This window comes from Lissotriton helveticus, chromosome 12, assembly GCF_964261635.1.
Source record: "Lissotriton helveticus chromosome 12, aLisHel1.1, whole genome shotgun sequence".
In the NCBI taxonomy this organism is placed as follows: Eukaryota; Metazoa; Chordata; class Amphibia; order Caudata; family Salamandridae; genus Lissotriton; species Lissotriton helveticus.
The window spans coordinates 311630349-311651429 of NC_136073.1; the positions used below are offsets into that span (position 1 = coordinate 311630349).

Consider the following 21081-nt stretch of genomic DNA (forward strand, 5'->3'; position numbering starts at 1 on the left):
CTGTGAATACTTTTCCTTTCTTTTACACTTTGGTGATAGCGCATATGCGGTGCGTGCTTTCTTCCTGACTCCATACCTCAACCCATCTACCACAAGTGAAAGGAGATATAATGTGGCACATAAATCTACGCGTAATGTGGTGGAGCGCAGATTTGGACTCCTTAAAAGCAGGTTCCGCAGCCTCCACAAAAGTAGAGGTGCACGGCAGTACCGGCCCCTGGTCTGCTGCAAAATAATAGCTACATGTGCCATACTGCATAACCTTGCCACAAAGAGGGGGACACCCGTGGAAATCAGTGAATCAGAGGATGAGGATGAGGACTGTCCCCAGCCACAGCACAGCTATGCAGGCGTCACAGCTGCACCAGTGGGGAGACAGAGACGGGCAGAGATCACACACAACTATTTCTGAGTAAGTAATGAGACAAAGCTAGTAACTGCAATTGTGTGACGCTGTTTAATTGACCTTCAGTCAGGCAATTGTACAGCTCACTGCAACACTATGATGGCCTCATAGTGCCTGTTCAAGCCAAACATGGCATAGTCACTCTACTATGCAACATCCCTAGTCCCATCATTGTGTCCAATGGGTTATGTCACCCACCACACAATGGAATGTGATGGTAGTGTGGAAAATTAGTACGGTCTGGTAAACATTATCTGCGCCATCTTGCCTTTTTCCCCTGATGCCACACTTTTTGTCGTGCGCACCCGCCATTTTAGGTGCCTCGATCAGAACAACCCTTTTGCATGCCACTGGCCCCCAGCATAGCCCTTCACCCTCACAAAAGCCCGCACACTGACAACCCCCGCTCGCACATGCCTTGGGTCATAAACCCCCCCCCTTCAGCACAAGCTCTGCTTCAGAACCCCATCCTGCTCCCAGCGCGACACCTCCCTTCATTTCTTTCATGGTCCCAGGCCCTTTTGATACAAATCCCCTTTTTCTGTGTGCCCGTTTGTCTTCCTCGTTCCCAGGCCGACACCTAGCTCTGCCTATACTGTTCCTTGCCCCTCCCCGTACAGTAGAAAGCTTCCCTCATCAAAGGACCCCCGAGTTGATCAAAGCCCCCACCCTATGAGATCCGATCAACCCCCCACATTCCATGAATCGGCGGAATGTCCAGCTGCGCGGTAATCATCACCTGTTGTGACCGGGGTGGGGACTTCAACTGTAAATGTGTGTGGGAACGGGCCTGAAGGGGAGATTCGGAGGATATCCCTCCGTACATCAAACCATTGCCAAGAATGTGTTGTATGTAATAAAGCAATAAACCTGTGTATAAGAGGCCAGGCCTCAGAGATGCGGTTAGAGCACCTCAGAACGATACCTGCTGTTTGAACTGATGTGTTCTCCTCCGGAGAGAATAAACCTCGTTTCCTGCCTTCCCGCCTCCAGCACCTGCCTCTTCATTGATTAATATTTCGTGGGTTAAAGAGGCGATACCGCCGGGCAAATATCGATTGTCCCTGACGTAGTTTTAACAGTAGTGCTTATCTTCTGCGCCCACGCGCAGCACTGCTGCGTTCAGCAGGCACACTGTCCTAGCCAGTGCTGTGTCCTGCGGCTGGACCATGCCTCCCCCTGCACCTCCTGGTCTTCTGTAATGGGGGTGTGATGCTGCTGCGGCTTGTTGCCTCCTCACTCTCAGGCCCATCCCCCGATCCTGTGGCAGCAATTTGGTTGGTCTGGTCGCGGCTCGAGGTGGGTCGGGACTTTGACCCTGTGGGAGACCCGAGGAGCTGTTCTTCCCCCTGGGGACTGCTTGCTGCTGTCTGCCCCTGTTTTTCTGTGTCCGGGGATTCGGCGGGTGCGGCGGCCGGGGACTGTGAGTACCAGCATTCCCTTGACCACCTACAGCTGGTACTCTTCCGCTGCCGGCCCCGCCTACCTGCCTAATAAATTCACTCCCTGTTTCCGTCCCGCGGGACGCACGCGGGACGAAGCGCGGGGCTAAGCCCGGGCAAAGGGCGGGCCCTCTGTGGCCCTCCGAGGCCTGAGGAGGCCGGGACGGGCCACCCCACTTGGTTCCATCACAGAGGGAGGTATTGTGCTTTAACATTATTTGTTATTCTTCTTGGCATTCCTCTAAACTATTCCAATTACGATGTCCATATGGGAGGAACTCAACGCCCTGTGCGGTACTAAGCACGTCCCTGACCTTATAACCTCCCCAGCTGTGGATTCCTTTTCTCTTAAAGTAAACGGCCCCGGTGATACAGCTCATAACCAAGTAAATGCCGCGCCGCTGGGTTCCTACAATAGATGGAAGCATGACATCGAAACTAACTTTGGGAACAATACAAGTATACCATCACTTGCTAATCCAATAGCATTTATCGAGGACCCGGCCGCGGACAAACCAGAGGTCCCTCTTTTGTCTCTCAACACGACTCTACTGGCCAAAATCGAGCAACTGCTGGTTGCTACCATCTCTCCCTTGGTCACAAAAATGAATGATTTAGGGGAAAGGCTGACCAACATTGAGTCAGTAATAAGAAAACTCCCGCTTCCTGCTACTATCATGGCCACATGCGTCTGTCCTAACCCTACCACCGCCCCCGAAACGTATATATCTGCCAATGGGGCCACCCAAATACAGCCATTACGCACACCTACTCAAATAGGCCCCAAAGTATTTGTTAAACCTGCACCAAAATCCCATACAGTGGCCAGACCCACCTTGGCAAGATTGCCACATATCAACCTGCCCCCTGAGGCCGCCCCGTATGTGTCTGTCCTCTCTGGGGTTCCTGCCCTCACCCAGGGAACACGCGAATCCCAGCAGGATTTGCTAAATAAGGCCATTTATTGGCTAAAAAAGAATAGACCGTTGCCGCCGGGGCTAGACGGGGGTATCTTGAGTGTCAGGAGGGTGGGATGGTTAGGGACGCTGCCCAAATGCATTGCTGGGGATCTGGTACTAATTAAATTTAAAAATATCAATGTTGCCCCTTTTTTACGAGTTTGTACCCCAATGAAAGACAAGGCACAATCCACATTTGGGATTTACATGATTTTTACCCGAGCTCCCATCACATTACATAGGACAAACTCTTAAGTTTCTTTACTTTCTTAAAAGTTATTTTCAATGTTCGTAGAAGTATGGAATGCCCCTAATTCATTTTTGTACTCTTTATGATTATTGATCTCCTTTTATTCAAGAGTTGGAAATATATGAAATATATGATTTGTTACTTGTACTCATATGCACTGTATAAACATCTATTGCACCTAGGTACTGTAATTTTGAATATGCTGAACTGTATTTTATGATTGTACTTTTATGGATTTTTGTGTAATCCGAATAAAGATTTTGAATCGAATCGGTTGGTCTGAAGCACCTCCAAAGCACTGGTGACTGTTACCAACCCCTAAGTGACTTCACGGCTGCACTTGGCCATCTCCAATTGCATGGCCACTGAGCGCCTGCTGAGGACATGGGTGGCATTGCACAGCCTGTTAACTGCCTCAGTGTGCCCTTCCAGTCTCTGTATGTCCCTGCTCCTTGAACCACGGTCGCTATCAATCTTGCTGCATAACAGCCTCACAGAATCAGACATCTCCATCATGCCCTCTGCCACAGTGTTGTTGAGGCAGTGCATGGCCTCCTTCATGTCGTTGATGTTTTTATTGTTTGCCACCATCTGGCGTTGCATTGCCCTCATTGTTTTTCCTTGCAGGTGCTGCACTTTAATCATCAGCCCCTCCAGACCAGAGAAGACACAGGAATCCTCTGCCTCAGGACTGTGTGCCCTTTGTCGGCGTCTACGTGCACCTGTGTTGCCAACCTCCATGGTGGACTGTGTTACAGACGCCTGTATATCATCATCCTGCTGGGTCTGTTGTGCTCCCTGGCTCTCATCTTCTGTGCCCTCCATCTCCTGGAGGCTACCCACTGTATACCTCCTTGCTCATGGTGGTGGTGGTGGATGTGGTGGTGATGCTGGTGATGGTGGTGTGGCATCAGCAGGTGATAAGACATCCTACTCCAGTGTGTTTTGCTCCCGGGAAGCCTCTCCTGTCTCCCCTTCTGCAGCCTGGAGCGATGTTTCGCCTGTGGATACAGAATGTACTATTACTCGCTTGTCTGGCAGCATTTGCCTACAAATATATTTTATGACTGCCAATCTAGCAGTCTGTCCCCTGCTTGCTTATCTAGGTTATAAATGTGTTTTGATATATTCATAAAGAATAATAATTGTGGAGAGGGTAACTAAATGAGCTCTACTCAGAAATTATCTTGTATTTATTCCTTATTATTCCTGATATGCTATTAGTTGATAGCGACTACATCTTCCATGATGCATTGCTGATTTTAGGCAAAACATGGTCTGGAGTGGTATTCTTGCAGGGGTGTGGGGTTAGGGAGGGGGCACAGCATGCTGTGCATGCATCTTACCTTGTCTGTTGGACCCTGTGGCTGAACTGTCCACATCTCCGATGCCACAGGCGCTCTCCGGCTGGAGGGTGGACTCCACCATTTGTTCTAAATTATGTCGCTGTTGATGTCCCAGCACCTGTCTTTCTGGCTTGTTTCAGACGTTCGGCCACCCTCTCCTTGGCATGTTTCCGGAGATCGTACCATCGCTTCTTGAGGTCCTCTGTTGAGTGATGGGTGACGACGATGACATTGATTTTCTGCTGGATCACCAGCCAAATCCTCAGTTTTTGTGCCTCAGGGACGTGCAGTGATTTTATTTTCAAAGAGCTGGTTGTGATCCCTCACCACCTCCTCTATAGGGACCTCCAACTCCCTCTCACTGAACTTGTGTTTGCGCTTTATTTCTCCAGCATCCTTCCCCTTCTCCTGTAAGTCCATGATTCTGTTTTTGCGTATCAGCTAGGTGGTAGCTGTGCAGCTCCTGTGCTTTTTCTCCTGCTCCCTGCCTCTCCAACAGCTTCAGAATCAGTGCAGCTGCATGGGTGTGGCCACTTCCTGGTTGTGAGGTCCTCAGGAAGCACAGGATTGGCTGAATCACAGCTTTGCGCTTTTTTGAAATACCGGATTTGCTAATTACTGAATCTGTATTATGGAATTGGTGATACCGATTGGGTAATGAGGAATTGGTATTTTTATTAGCGATTTTTACCGAATCGCTAACTTTTAGCAATTTTTTATTTACATTTGAAATACCGAGTTCTTGCCTGTAGGGGGGGTGGGTCAGCCGGGGTGGGGTTTAGGGGTGGGGGGCACAGGGGGGGCAAGGAACATAGAGGAATTTGGAAATATAGTAAACAAGAGACACTATGGAATAAGAAGATTAATAAAATGGAAGAAATATCTGTGAGGTATAATGCCGTGGCAACAAAGTGTGTTAAGTTTTTTTTGTATAAATTGATTAAATTTATGGCTATATTTGTTAAAAACCCAGGATGAGTACTCGTATTATGACATGGAATGTATGTGGTCTTAATGACAGGGTAAAAAGGCAGAAGGCGGCAGCCTTGATCAAACAATTAAGATTGGATTTTTTAATATTGCAGGAAACACATATACAGGTATCTGAAATTAGGCTTTTAGATCAGTTAGGGCTGACGGTTATAGCACACTCTAGGCAGGGCACTAGGAATAGGGGGGTTGCTGTGATGGCAAAACAAAGAAATATATGCACTAGAAAAAAATGGGAGGATGTATGGGGAAGATGGGCTCTAGTAGAGTGTATGGTTGGAGAAACTTGGGTCACTCTGGGGTCTATCTATGGGTCTACAGGGGATGATCCGGAGATTTTTGAAGAAATTGACATAGAGTTGTCAACCTGAGCACCCTTTATACTGATAGGGGGCGATTTTAACATTAATGGAGCAGGAGGCTTGGGTTTGGGGTTAGGACCTCCAGTTAAATACAAAGGGAGGAAGAGAAGAGTTTTTAAAGCAGTTTATAACCTAGCTAGGAATAATGGATTATTAGATGTATGGGATACTCTTAACCCGGGACAAGATGGTTACACATACTATTCGTCGCCTCATAGGATAAGTGTTAGATTGGATTATTTTTTAATTAGTACCCAACGCATGGAGGGGGCAGAGATTGAAAGAATACCAAGGCTCTTTTCGGATCATAACCCTCTTATCGTCACCTTGAAAGGTATGAAAGCGGTAAGGAAGGCTTCCGAGTGGACATTCGAAAGGGCATTGCTCGGGGAGGCTGCATACATCCAGCATATGAAGAAATGGATAGTTGAGTTCTTGAATATAAATAGACAAACAGCATCGGCTGGGATAGTGTGGGATTGTTTTAAGGCCGGAGTAAGGGGTGAGACTATTAGCTTTGGGGCTAGAAAAAGGAAAGAGGAAAAAGAAAGATCCGAGCGAATAAAGAGGGAGTTGTTGTTGGCAGAGGAGGAACTAACCAATAGGACAGACCAAACTGATAATGGAGACCCAACGGATCCCGCATATATGAAACTTGTAAAATTAAGAACGGCAGCAGAAGAGTACATAGCAGAAAGGGCTGCGAAACAATATACAGTGAATAGAGAGAACTGCTATGAGTTGAATGAAAGGGTCGGTAAAATGCTAGCAGCTAGAACCAGACAGAAGACATCTCTCAGCGAGATAAAAGCAATAAAAGATATCTCAGGGATGATGGTAACTAATGTACAAGAAATAAGGGAAGTCTTCAGAAGTTTTTATACGAAGCTTTACTCTGAGAGTCAAATAAAAGATCATGAAGATATAATGGAGTATCTGAATGACTATGAGGGGGGACAGCTGGATGAAACAGAGAAACAGAGGATAGACACTTTGGTAGAACTAGAGGAAGTAAAAGCAGCTATGAAGAGTTTACCATCAGGAAAGGCTGCTGGCCCAGACAAAATCCCGTTAGAATTTTATAAGGTTTTCTGGGAGGAGTTGGCAGGAGATATGCTGTATACTTTTAAGCAGGCACAGAAGGGATGCTCAATACCAAATACCTGGTCTGAGGCTGAAATAGTGGTTATTCTCAAAAAAGGAAAAATACCGACTGACCCAGGGTCATACAGACCAATTACCCTTATGAATACAGATACAAAGACTTATTCAAAGGTACTGGCAATTAGATTTGCCAGTGTAATAACACCGTTAGTTACTACTACTCAGCACGGTTTTATTCCAGGGCGTGGGACCACGCATCATGTAAGGAAATTAATTACCCTTATGGACATGACGGAGGTTAATGGGGATCCATTTGCGGTATTATTACTGGATGCTGAAAAGGCTTTCGACCGTGTGTCATGGGTATATCTATGGAGCGTTCTGGAAAAAGTGGGATTTGGCAGCGGCTTTTTGACAGCGATAAAGACACTATATAGAGACCCGAGCGCTGCAATTAGAATTAATGCGGGGCTAACGGACAAAGTAAAAATTGATAGGGGCACAAGGCAGGGGTGTCCATGTTCCCCGTTGTTGTTTGCTATATATTTAGATCCGCTAATTAGAAAATTGGAGTTAAATAGACATATCCCCCCAATTGTCACACTCAGGGGGGAGTGCAAGATCCTGGCGTACGCTAATGATGTGGCGGTTATAACATCTTCACCCACGGAGGCTATAAGATATGTGGAAGAAGAGGCAAAAGAATTTGGGAAAGTGTCTGGGTACTCCTTGAACACTGGAAAAACACAAATTATAAAAAACAACAAGGCTCTATCTCAGGATTCTAGGGTGGCACTGACAGGAACATATTTGGGAATAACTATAACCTCAGCTCTAGAAAAAGTAGTAGAACTAAATATTGATCCTGTCATACAGAAAGTAGGGGGTGAGCTCGATAGATTGAATAATCTCCATCTTACTTTGGTTGGAAGAGTAAATATTATAAAAATGCTAATTATGCCAAAATTTCTATACCTTTTTCGAACAATCCCCCTATGGTTTGATAATGTCTGGTTTAAAAAGATTGAGAACATGATTAACAAGTTCATATGGTCCAAAGGCAAGACTAGAAGGGCGGCGAGATTCTTGGCACTTCCACGTGAAAGAGGAGGTTGGGCACTACCAGATATTAAGCTTTATTATTGGGCTGCTGCTCTACAGTATATGATAGGATTAATAGGTGGAGCCGAAGAAGAAGGAGAGGATCATCTGGGGTCATTAGCAATATATGGTATTTTGATGGGTGAAGAAACCAAGAATATTTTTTTGAAAAATTTTGACACAGCATATTTTAAAAGAACACGCTTTAAGACTATGTTTGGAGCTTATAAGTTATGGAAGGCGTTTATGAAAAAATTTGGTTTGGGTAAATTCAATAGGTATACGAGGATATACGATAATATGGCATTTCCGCGAGATATATTTTCTGATTCAACATATAGAGAGTGGTTTCGAAATGGAGTAATAAAAATGGGGGACATTATGGGGACACAAGGGATGAAACAATTTGGAATAATACAGAAAAAATTTAATTTGTCAAGAAGTCATTTTTTTAAATACTTACAAGTAAGAAGTTTCCTACAAAATAAAAGAGGGGGGACGAGAGGATTTGAAAAAAACAATATATTAGAAATAATAGAGAGTGGAGTAGATTGCACTATTAAAAGGTTCTACGCAGAGTTAAACGAGCATAGATCAGATGACATGGCCAAATGGGGGGAAAGTTGGTCAGCGAAGTTGGGTATAGAACAAGAATGTTTTAAAGACTCATTAGACTTAGGGATAAATATTTTGTGTTCTGCATCACTACAGGCACAGCAATACAAGACCTTGTACTGGCTTTACTATACCCCGGCTAAATTAGCACAATGGGGAGCGACAACTGGTATACATTGTCCCAGGTGTACGAGTGCAAATGCGGATGCCATTCATATGTTTGCAACATGTCCAAACTTAGTCATATTACTTAAGGAAATTGAAATGTTCTTACAAAGGGCATTAAAAGTAGCTGCTAATTTAACACCTGTGACTATATTATTAGGGACAGATGGTAGTAATGAAGATGAAGCAGGGAAATATTGCATCTTCATCGCTATGGCAGTGTATAGATTATGTATAGCATCTGCATGGTTAGATCAAACGGTACCATCATTCCAGCAATGGTTAGCCAGGCTGTTGAGTATACATAATTTAGAAAGAGCAATCTACTCAAGAAGGGGGAAAAATTCGAGGAAACTTGGCTTGAAAATATGGGAGGCCATAACGAAATGGAAGGAAGAAGGATGATGTATATAGAAAATGTATCTAAACTGCATTTGTATATAAATTGTATATAAATTGTATATAATCGATATTATCTAGTGTATACTCAATGCATAAAAGGATATCAAATCAATATATAAGTTTTAGGATATTGAGCTAATTTTAATTGTGACTGATGTTATATTTTGTTTTGAAGAATAAGTTCTACCTTACTCTATGTCTGGTATATGGAGATGTACTGTATGAATATTCCATGGCTATGTTGTATTGTTTACCTGTTCCACGCCCCCTCTGTGTTCCAGAGGGTGGTAAATATATAAAAATCCTTCAATAAAAAGAATTTAAAAAAAAAAATGAAATACCGAGTTCTTAATAGCGAATCGGTAAAATTCGCTATTAAGAACTCGGTATTTCAGTTTTACCTACATTGGGCCCAAAGTCTTTAATACTGGTGCTGGTCAGTTTTCTTTCATTTTCAGCCTGCTCCTAAAACACAGCCTGTGGGCACAGTGATGGCTGTCACAGGAGGTAGTTATAGTGCTCACACCAAGCAGGAGTTTCCAAAATAGGGGCACAATGAGTGAGAGATTGCTACACCTTTCAGCTGCCTTCCTAAAGCAGTAATCAGAGACAGACAAAAGGGCAGTATCTACAAAGAAGCCTCCTCACCTTGAACAACAGAAACTTCAGTCCCATCTATCAGCTCTACCATCAACCAATTGGCAGTAATCGGGAGAAAATAATCTGCTGCCCTTTGCTAACAGGGCTCTCATGGAATTTCTGAAGAAAGCCATGTCTCCATCCTACTTCACTTACATGTCGGGTCTCCACCATTCAGACACAGGAATGCATGCAAAACACTTTCACTGTCTGGGAAGCTGTCCTGATCCTACATATTATGTCATGCTAAACCAGGGACATCCAAAATTGATCCCACTTGCACTAGTTCTCTGACTCATACAACATACAGAGTCCTGCTACCATACATGTGCCTCACACTCAATGCACATATCCACACACAACATGAGCACTGGATGGCAGGGTAAAGCTTACATAACAATGAAACTTTACACATCAGGCGTCAGTAAACCATACTCTCGCTAACACAGAAAAAAAGATCTGGTCATACTAATGATTTACAATAAATAGTACACATGTTATGCTGTGTTGTGTTATGTTATGTCGATTAGTAAAACTCACTAATCACCCTTGAGGGTGACGGAGCAAGGTTTCATACGTAACGAAACTTGCTTGGATACAACCCTCTTGAAATAACATGTAATAAAGTTAACCAACATGTTTTGTGAATACTACTAATGCACAACACAATATTTCTGTATCTAGGGGAAGCTCACCTATGTGCTTTTACTAACAAGTAACTTGAGTGTCTTAATATGGTCACCGAAAACGCGGGAACTCTTCTGCGCATGCATCTACTGCATCTACGTAGTATGACATACTTTGCTTTCGGTGGGAACTTTTTGCAGCTGCGCAGTAGTGCCAGAAATGGCTGCTTTGAATCTCACATGCTAATGTATATGCTTCTGCCTAAACTAAACCTTGTGTGTTTTACTTAACTGCTAATGCAATAGATAAAATTAATTAATGGGATTAGAGTAGGAATAAGTGGTATACAGTGAATTAATTTATTTTCGTATTTTAACGTGTCTCTTTTTGACTTTATTGATAGCTCGTATTTGGGCCTGAAGGGTGTCTGTATTCTCCATCTTGGATTTGCGGTGCATGCGCACTCGAACTCTGAAAACTGTGGTATATAAATAAATAATACCGGATCTATTTTTGAATAAATGAATGAATAACAGATAGCTCAATAAAATAAGAGTCAAGATTCGAGGTAGTAGGAGTTTCTGCAGGTTTATTACAGCATAAGGACAGGATCAGGACAACCTGCATAGAACGGGGGTAACAGGGCCCAGCAGGACAACTGGGGCCCAGCAGCTGCCGGGGCTTGATCTGGGATGAGCGCGCTAGCTTTTTAATAACAATACATCAACTTATATACATAGCGCAAACACATAGCATTACATTGCAGTAGGCGTAGCAGTGGGTGGAGCAGAAGGCGTGACGCGTAGCAGTCGCGAGAGATAACAGTAAAAGTAGGTGTAACTGGGAGTATACATAGACATGTGGTGCAAACGTAACAGAATATGTCATGAATGGGCGGAAACATAGGAGGGGGCTACCTAAGGAGCCGGGACCTCTAACCTGGTGGTGCGCGAAAACTGGCAATGACGTGTTACTAGGAGAAGCTGGGGGCTACGAACTCTGTGCTAGGAGCAGAGACTAGAGTCTGGAGGGTCGGAGCGACATGTACCTAAACCCTATCTGGTATCTGATGTTTAGGGAACATGTTGATATAAACTAGAAGTCATGAGGGGAAAAGCTAACTTGATTCTAAGACTGGACCATGCATTATTCTACATGTAGTGCGTGATGAAGAATATTAAATGACCATTAATACAGTATTTCTCTAACGTGGAGCCGAATAGGCTAGACAATGACGGAAACTATTGATGCAGTTCAGTAGCTTAGGAATGCAAAGAAGGAGGACTGAACTGATAACTGGAACTATAACATACTTTTGGCAGACTCAGAGGCAGAGCCAAGCTGCACCGGGCACTGCGAGGCAGGAAGTAAGTGAAGGGTCGAGGATACAGGTGGGGGCTGTATCGCTCCTCAGCGAGGCTTTCAGGAGACAGGAGCTGAATCTGTGGTCCGGGCCCTTTTGAGGCCTAGAAACGGGGACTTTATACTGGAATAACGTGCATACTGAGAACCGTGGCAACATAACTTTACATAGGCCTGATATTCGTAGTATTCACGAGGACTGGAAAATGACATACCAGAGGTGGACACAACTATAATTGCGTCATTAATCAGACATGGGGAATAACATATGCATATTGGTCATGCACACATAACATATGATGGATGATGCGTAGGGACACAGAACATGGCAAAATTTACTTTTCCACATTCCCTCCTTGTCACTATGTTTCCATCAGGAAACATCGATTTTCATGATACCATCTATCATTTCATACAGTACCATTTGCTCGTCTCGAATTGTCTTGGAACGGGATTTAGAACGGGGCTTGGGACTAGGAATACAAGAGGTAGCACACATGCTGCAAATCGCAGGGCCACATTGTATACAGAGGCAGCAGCTAAATATGATCGCTACTGCAATACCTAGAAAGGACAGGACTTTCCATCCCCATGCGGAAATTATATTCCAGAACCAACCGGACCATGTCCAGGTGCCTGGATCTTGGTGTAACAGATGGGCAATTTTATGGAGTCTGGTTATAGCTGAATAAACAGACGGCGCGTTATTTGGAATGAAAATGCAGCAACTAGATCCGATGACTCTACAGGCCCCGCCCCTATCGGCCAGTATGACGTCAAGGACGAGACGATTTTGCAAAACGACAAATCTCATAGCAGATTGTTCTTCGGTTAGGTTACCTAGAGCAGAGGCAGTCTCATTTACTACAGCTTCAAGGGTTCTTGTTAACCTACGGATCAGTTTACTATTCTGGACAGGTCCTACAAAGAAGAAGAAACCTTTATTGAAATCTGTATACTGTTCTAGAGTAGTTTCAGTATAATCGACAATTGGGGACTCCCTTCTATGTCTAATGTGTACTAGATGTGTGTTTCTGTGATAATCAGATGGGGCTAGGAAAACAGGTGGCAGTAGGAAAGCAATGTAACAGGTTCCCTCCCAATCGAGGGGCAGACGGACATATGCAGTTTGACCACAAACAAAATAAGAATGACGTGAAGCTTTGAAAACAGATTTCCTACTGTCACTATACTTGACAACAGTAGTACATTCACTATGTCCTACATGTACAGAACCATAATTACGGACACATAATTCACCTTTGACTGGTAGTACTGAAATAGCAGGTAAGTCTGGAGTAGTATCAGACTGAACATTCAGGACCATGAAATTCGACGAATAATTACCTAAATTATATACTTCATTTTCTAGATCTAAACCTGTTCTGTGGGGGAGACCTTGCTTGTCTGGAAAACATGTACTGTTAAGAAAAGACATATCTGTTGAGGATGACGTTAACGTGGACCATGCTCCACACGAACCATTATGTGAGAATGGATAAGGAAAGAGTGGCAGGACTCCCTTTGATGTCTGAAAAGGGGGGAGTCGACCACACACCCAACAATTAGTGGCATTGCTGGTCTGGTGTGAATAATGTAACATACGGATAAATGAGTTGTTGCGCATAGCGAGGCGGTATGAATATTCGTGAGGAGGCAGATCACTAAACGTGTGCTCTACTGTAGCATTAGCAGACATATTTACATGAGGAACTGGAAAATACAGATAGAACGCATAGCTGGTGCAGGAAATCATAATGCTGATGAATAATACGAAACTCAGAAAAACGATACATTGAATTGAACTTCGACTGACTCTCTCACTATGGGGGTCTATTTTATACATGTCAGAAACAGTCTAACCGTTTCACCTAGGGGAGGACTTATACAATCAAACTGACTGACTTATTTTACTAGACCTGAGCTTTAACTTATACTCCTGTTGCGGAGTTTTCTCTAACAAGGGAGGGGTTGTAATAATGTCTTGTGCGGGACAGTCCTTAAGAGCAATATTCTGGCAGTCCTTCAAATCCTGGGAAATGTTTTTAGAAACGGATTTCAGTCCTTTAAAAAGTTTAATATGAGAAAGGTGGACCCACCCCTTCCTGCCTTCCAACTTGACGGCAGTACGGGTGGTCAAGAGGACCTGACGTGGCTCCTTCCAACGTGGTTCCAGCGGACTTGATCTGTCGAAATTCCGGACCATCACTAGGGAGCCTGGAACGATTTCATGTGGTGCCACCTCGGTATTGTCTGGAAAGGCGGCAGCAACCTGTGAACGACATGAGTTGAGGGCAGACATCAAGGAAGCTAGGTAATCTGTCAGCATATTACATGAAACATCGGTAATACTTCGGGGTCTAGGAGTACCCCACATGTTAGGGGGGCGGCCGAATACGACCTCGTACGGGGACAGACCTGATCTGGAATGTGCAACCATGCGCATATAAAACAAAGCGACTGGCAGAGCTACTAGCCAGTCCACACCTTTTTCTTTACAAACTTTAGCAATACGGATTTTCAGGGTCTGATTATGTCTCTCGACCAGACCGGCTGCTTCAGGATGGCGTACACAATGAAACTTCCACTGGTACCCTAACAACAGGGAAACGTGCTTCATTAATTCTGAGGAGAATGGCTGACCGTTATCAGAATATACGACTCTAGGGAGTCCATACCTAGGGAAAAATTCACGAACCAACTGTTTGGCAGTGGTCGCGGCTGTGTAATCTGGAACTGGATATGCTTCTGTCCACCTGGACAAAGCGCATACTACTACAAGGACATACTTGAAACCTCGACATCGCTCCATCTGAATATAATCCATCTGGAGGACCTCAAAAGGGTGGTCAGGGGGCTGGAAACCACCTTGTTCCACCGGGACACTTTTACCTGGGTTAAACTGACAACATATCATACAGGTACGGACTTTCTGTTTGGCTGCAGCTCGTAAATGCTTGTTGAACCAAATGTTCTGGATACTGTCTAACATAGCTTTTTCTCCTAAATGTGCTGGACTATGTGCGGTATTAATAATGACTTGAACCATAGAATCGGGGAGAAACCATGTGGCTCTACCCTTCGTTAACCATCCTTGATCTGTCTGGACCCCTCCTTGTTCAGACCATTTCTTGATTTCATCGGGAGTAGCATGTAACTGTATATCTATGACGTCTTGAGTAGGGTCCTTAACTGTCATGCATGTAGTCGGATCTGGAGTATGTGTCTGATTAACTGGAATGTCTGGAGTCTGTGCTGTAAGCTTGGCTGTGCGATCTGCTAGATCATTACCTTGAGAAATAATGTCAGTAACTTTCGTATGTGCTTTGCACTTCATGATAGCAATAGATGTCGGTAAATGTATGGCATCTAACAGGGCTTGAATAAGGAGACCATGCTGAATCTTGGTTCCATGAGAAGTCATGAAACCTCTCTCCTGCCAGAGCACTCCGAAGTCGTGTACAACTCCGAATGCGTAACGTGAATCTGTGTAAACATTAACTTTCAGGTTCTTGGCGTGTATACAGGCTTGTGTCAGGGCGACTAGCTCTGCTGCTTGAGCGGACAGGGTATCAATACGGTGTGTCTCAATAACTTCGGTGTCAGTAGTTACTGCATATGCTGCGACTAGTTCTCCTGTACTAGTTCTCATACATGAACCATCCACATAAAGTGTCAGGTCGGGATCTGGTAACGGAATATCTGTCAGGTCTTGTCTTGGCTTTGTCGTAATGTTAACTACTTCCACACAATCATGTGTGTCTGGATTTAAATTAACTGATGGTAACAGTGTAGCAGGATTCAGAACGTTGCAGCGTCTGATTTCTATGTGTGGCTGGAACAGTGTCAATTCATAACCTGTTAAACGTGCAATTGTCAAGTGCTGTGTTTGTGTTCGGTTTAAAAGAACTTCTACGGAGTGTGGAACTTGTACTGTCAGGGAATGCCCTAAAACTATGGAATCACTTTGTCTGATAGCTAGTGCTGTGGCTGCAACTGACTTGAGGCACGCAGGCAATGCCTGGGCGACTGGATCTAGTGTGCTCGAAAAATAAGCGCAGGGCTTGTATTGACCTGCTTGATCTTGTGTGAGAACAGATAATGCTGTACCTTCCCGTTCAGTAACGAAAAGTGTAAAAGGCTTACTGTAGTTCGGTGTAGCTAGAACTGGAGCTTGACATAGGGCTTTCTTTAACTCGTTGAAACTAAGTGTATGGTCAGATGTCCAAGGGAGGACAGTCGATACGGCTGCCTCCTGTGTCGTTAACTGTATCAGTGGCTTGGCTAGAAATGCATACTGGGGAATCCATTGTCTACAATAAGAAGTAAGGCCGATAAAGGCGCGTACCTCCTTCTGGGTTCTGGGCTGGGGAAGACTCGCTATTAACTGGATACGGTCTGGTGTCAACTGCCTACCCCTCTTGGACAGCAAGTGTCCTAAGTATACCACTTGCTGGACACAGAATTGAAGCTTCGAAGGTGACACCTTGTGCCCCATCTCGGCTAGGAAATACAGAACTGTAAGGGATGCTCGTTCGCAGTCACGTTCAGAACGGGCTGTGATCAGTAGATCATCGACATACTGGAGCAGGGCAGTGTCAGTTGGCATGTGAATGTTGTCTAGTTGTCGCTTGAGTGCTTGACTGTAAATACTAGGGCTTTCTGTGAAACCTTGAGGAGCGCGTGTAAACATATAGCTCCTTCCATTTAAACAAAATCCGAAAAGAAACTGGCTGTCTGGATGAATCGGAACACTGAAAAATGCATTCTTGAGGTCTATGACAGTGAAAAACGTGGCTTCGGAATCAATGGCTGTTAATAGGGAAGAAATATCTGGGACAACTGGGTACTGCGGAATAATACATTTATTAAGTTCTCGTAAATCAATCACTAATCGATATACTGGGGGTGCATTTGGATCAGTACGTTTCATGACTGGAATGATCGGAGAATTGCATACATTGGAGTCAGTTTCTACAACTACTCCTTGAGCCATGAGCTCGTCAATAATTTTGGATAAGGCTGCTACAACCTCGGGTGGCAATCTGTACTGTCTGATTCGGGGTAACACTACACCTGGTTTGAGAGTCACACGATGGGGTGTGATTTGCATGTAACCTACATCAGTTGGACCTTGCGCCCATAAGTGCTGTGGAACATTAGACAATCTTGAATCAAAATCTCGTAATACATAGTGACCCTTAAAGTCACGTAGGAACAATCGTATTCCCTCTGGGGAACAGCAAATAACTGCACCTAATTCTTTCAGTGTCTTAATGCCTAATAGGTTTTCTGGACATGACTTAGTAAGTAACAGATCAGTAGTACGGGACAATGGACCTACTTCTAGAGTAACTGGCTTAGATATCTCATTAACTATTGGCTTTCCTGAAAATCCAAGGGAAACATTTCTTGAGCCTGAGAGCGGAGCCCCTGGAACTTCGGCATGACTAATTGTGGTCCTACTTGCCCCTGTATCAATCAGAAACTTTCTGTCTTTCCCTAATACTTGACTGTGAACATAGGGACCTTCTTGATCTACAGGTATCTCGATGAGAGGCAAGCCTACCTCCCTCTCTAGGCTGTTTCATGAATATGGCTGATATTCTGGATACTCAGACTGTGCATACTGGTACATCTGCGATGTAACGTGCTGTGTTGCAGCGATGGGCTGCGGTGCGGAAACTGTCTGTTGTGCATTCTGTGACTGAGGAATCTGTGAAACTTGTTCTTGTCTAGGCGGACGTGGTCTTTCTTTAGTCTTACCAGTAGCTATATTATGTTTCAGAACTGCACACTCGTTTATAAAATGACCTGGCTGTTTACAATAATTGCAGTTCCCTTTAACGGGAGCTGCAGGATGACTGGCTTGATTCGGACCCCTCTTCTGACTGTCTTGAGGAACAGATTGTGCAACTAGCACTTTCATTTTCGTATCTTTCATACGTTTTCTCTCGTGTTCTTGCTCTTCCCTAATTCTATTCTGGTGGTACTGGAGCACCTGGAGCATCTGGGACGGAGTATTTGCTTGCCAGGTGCTTTCGACTTTCAAAACTCGATTTTTAATTTGTGGACTTGAATTCTCGACTAATTTGGTAACGAAAAGGTGAGGGTATGACTCACTACTTGTCTTGAGACCACTGTTAATACTAAAACATTTTTCAAATCTAGAGTAAAAATCACTAATATCTTCATCTTGTTTCTGTTTACAGGCTGAGATTGCATCCCAGTCTTCTTTTCTCGTTGTCAATAATCTGGGTAAAACTTGAATCAATAATTCTGGTAATTCTTTACATTTATCTCCAAGACCGGTACCTGGTACTCGTGCCTTGTCTTCAGCTTCTAGAGCTGCCCAATCGATCTTTTTCTCTCCCACCTCCCATTCTTTTTCTTTTAACTTTTCATACACCCCTGCGGGTAACAGGACCTTTAACATTTTAATGATGTCTGGGTAAGTATATTCTCCCATACGGAGCATGTCTTTTAATTCTCTATGGAACCCTGCTGGATCTTTGTCATGACAGGGAATTAATTTCTTCATTTCAAGAAGTTCCATCTTTGAAATCGGAGTGTATACAAACACTCGTTGCATTTCGCCACCCGCCCCTTGGACTGGGTGGACTTCTCGTAACGGATTCTGTCTGTCTATGTAGAATGATTTACTTTCTGGGGGTGAGACATGAACAAAATGCGGGTTCAGGAACGTTCTATATTTGTGGCGCTGTTCTAGAATGATACTGATTAAATCGGTACCTAGACCTCTCCATCTATACTGGAGTAACTCGTTCAGAATATCATGCAACGGACCTGGATCAGAATGTTGACCCTCATACAGAGTAATGAGGTGCTGGATCATATACATACCCACCAGTCGTTGCTCGGCTGGGGGCAATTTCAGAAACATTTGTGCCACTATTTCGTCTGGAAAAGTGGTAGAATCAGTAATCCATCGGACTGCTGATCGGGCTAGTTCTTGTTCGTGCATAGTACTTAATTCACTGTAACCGACTCGTGATTTCAGAATGTGATCGGTAGCTTGAAATACTTGTTCTAGAGAACCTTGTTCTGGTGCTGGATGATGAAAAATAGACTTGTGTTCTAGACGTAAATGGCGATCTGGAAATCTGGATTTTCCTACATACGCTATTCTGGCGGGATTCTCGTTCTCTTCCTCTTCAGGATCAGAGATACTTTCTTTCTCGCTTACTTGTGCAGCTTTACGTTGTTCGTATAACCTTATTATTTCTTTACGAATTTTCTTGTACATACTCTCCATGGCACCGACGGTCTTGTGCTTACCCTCAGCTATATTATCACTCCACCTTGTCAGGATTCTCATTTCGGCGGGATCTTTAGACGGGTAATCTTGTTCTCTTATTAGACAATTGATCAGGAACTTTAATATCATGAGCTGAATCTCGGCTTTTCTTTGAGACATAATCTCACCAATACTTTCTGGATCATCCCCTGTACGGATGAAACGATATATTCTGTCTAGATCTTCTTTCATATTCGGCAAGGTGACTAGATACTCGGTCACTCTCCTTACACGTAAGGAATATAAAACCATATTATATTCGCCTGGAACTGGATCATAGACACATTCGTTAAGGGTTTGCCTGATTTCTGTAACAGACTGATGTTTGGGCGTGCGCTGTAACGCTGTAACGCTGTAACGCTGTAACGCTTGAGCATGTAATTCGAGTAATGTTGAACGCTTGTGTGGCGGCGGGGTTTGAGGAGGACCTCCTCCTGCGGCCCCTAGACTAGAATCGTCGACTGACATTCTTCGTCCTGGCAGAGTCGGTAATTGTAACGTGGGCTGGACTTGTATGGCGGGCTGACCCGGGGGAGCTGTTAAGGGTACCCCGGTGTCTGAAGGAGCAGGAAGTGCCTGATTTACAGGGACTGGCGGAGCGCGAACAGGATTTACATATTCTGGGACTGTGTCGTCCAAGTAGGACGAAATAAAAATATCAGCTGCGGTCGGTTTGTGACGTAGCTTGGTCGGAACTAATGGTGGCGGGAAATTACTGGATGCCTCTGGGGTCGCTTTTGGCAAACCTTCGGCAAGAAGAGGATACATACCCTTAATGAGGGCATGCCTCTGTCTGTCTGACTGTTCGGCTTTGACTTGTTCACCTATCTCGATTAATTCTCTTTCTTGGGCTCGTTCCTGGGATTCTCTACTTAACTCTGACTTTCTGACTTCCTTTTCGGTTCTTCTATGCGCTTCTTTACGCCATAACTCGATGGCATCTTTCTGTGACTGTCTGGCTTTCTTTTTCCATAATGCTTCTTCTACTCGCATGATACATTCGGCATCCCATGTACCCGATACGGGCCATCTATACTTTTCTTCTAACTGTTTGGTATACTCTACCCATAAATCTAGATACATTATGGCGCTTATGCCATGTTTCTGATACATAAAATGACCTGGACTGTCCCTAGGCGGAACAGGAACTGCTTCTTCTAATAAACCCTTTCTAGTTTTTAACTGACGTAACTTGGAAAATATAGGCATGACTGAACTGTAATCTGGACACAATACAATACACAATAAAAACACGAAATCACATCGCACTCATACCACAACAGTAAAATACATGAAGAACATTATAAATAACAGTTCGAACAGAATATTACCTGAAATACTGAGAACAGAAACAGAACAGGATTTCTTGAGAACGGAACAGACTAGAGTTACTGGATGCACTGCTGTAACAGTACGGAACATACCGGTCCCATAAAGGGACGCATCAAGACCCGTATCCACCTAGGTGAACACTTCGTTTGTGAGTCTGGGCACCACCAACCCACGGACCAGGAGTCAATTTAGATTGGTCCTGTCTAGATACTACCCCAGCAATGGTACTCACCGGGCAGCACGGAACGGAAGGCCTCGGACTGGACTGGACGACGGACGACGAACTTCGGACTTCGGACTTCAGTTACGGGTGGGCCTCCGGATACCTCGGACCTTGGACTCTCGGCTTGGGCTCTGGTCGGGACTCGCCGCGTTCCTCCACCGTCTCGTTCGGATGCTGGACCGCCTCCTCCGTCTCCTCCGTGGGCCTGAGGGATACTTGAAGCAGAAATATCTGCCAGTGCACGGTATGGTTCCGTCACGACTGCAGAGGGTCAGGGGGTCGGCGTGGCTTCACCGACGCGTGGGGAAAGGGCAAGTCCCTGTTCGGGCGCCATTATGTGGTATATAAATAAATAATACCGGATCTATTTTTGAATAAATGAATGAATAACAGATAGCTCAATAAAATAAGAGTCAAGATTCGAGGTAGTAGGAGTTT

The 21081-nt window shown here is 44.4% G+C and overlaps 1 long non-coding RNA gene across 1 annotated transcript in view; it reads left to right on the top strand.

Moving 5' to 3' along the window:
* Positions 1–330: 330 nt before the first annotated feature.
* Positions 331–21081, top strand: part of LOC144798822 (uncharacterized) — a 116739-nt gene continuing 95988 nt past the window's right edge. Inside the window, exon 1 of the long non-coding RNA XR_013603665.1 lies at positions 331–412. This is a non-coding gene — a long non-coding RNA (uncharacterized LOC144798822). The remainder of the gene's footprint in view (positions 413–21081) is intronic.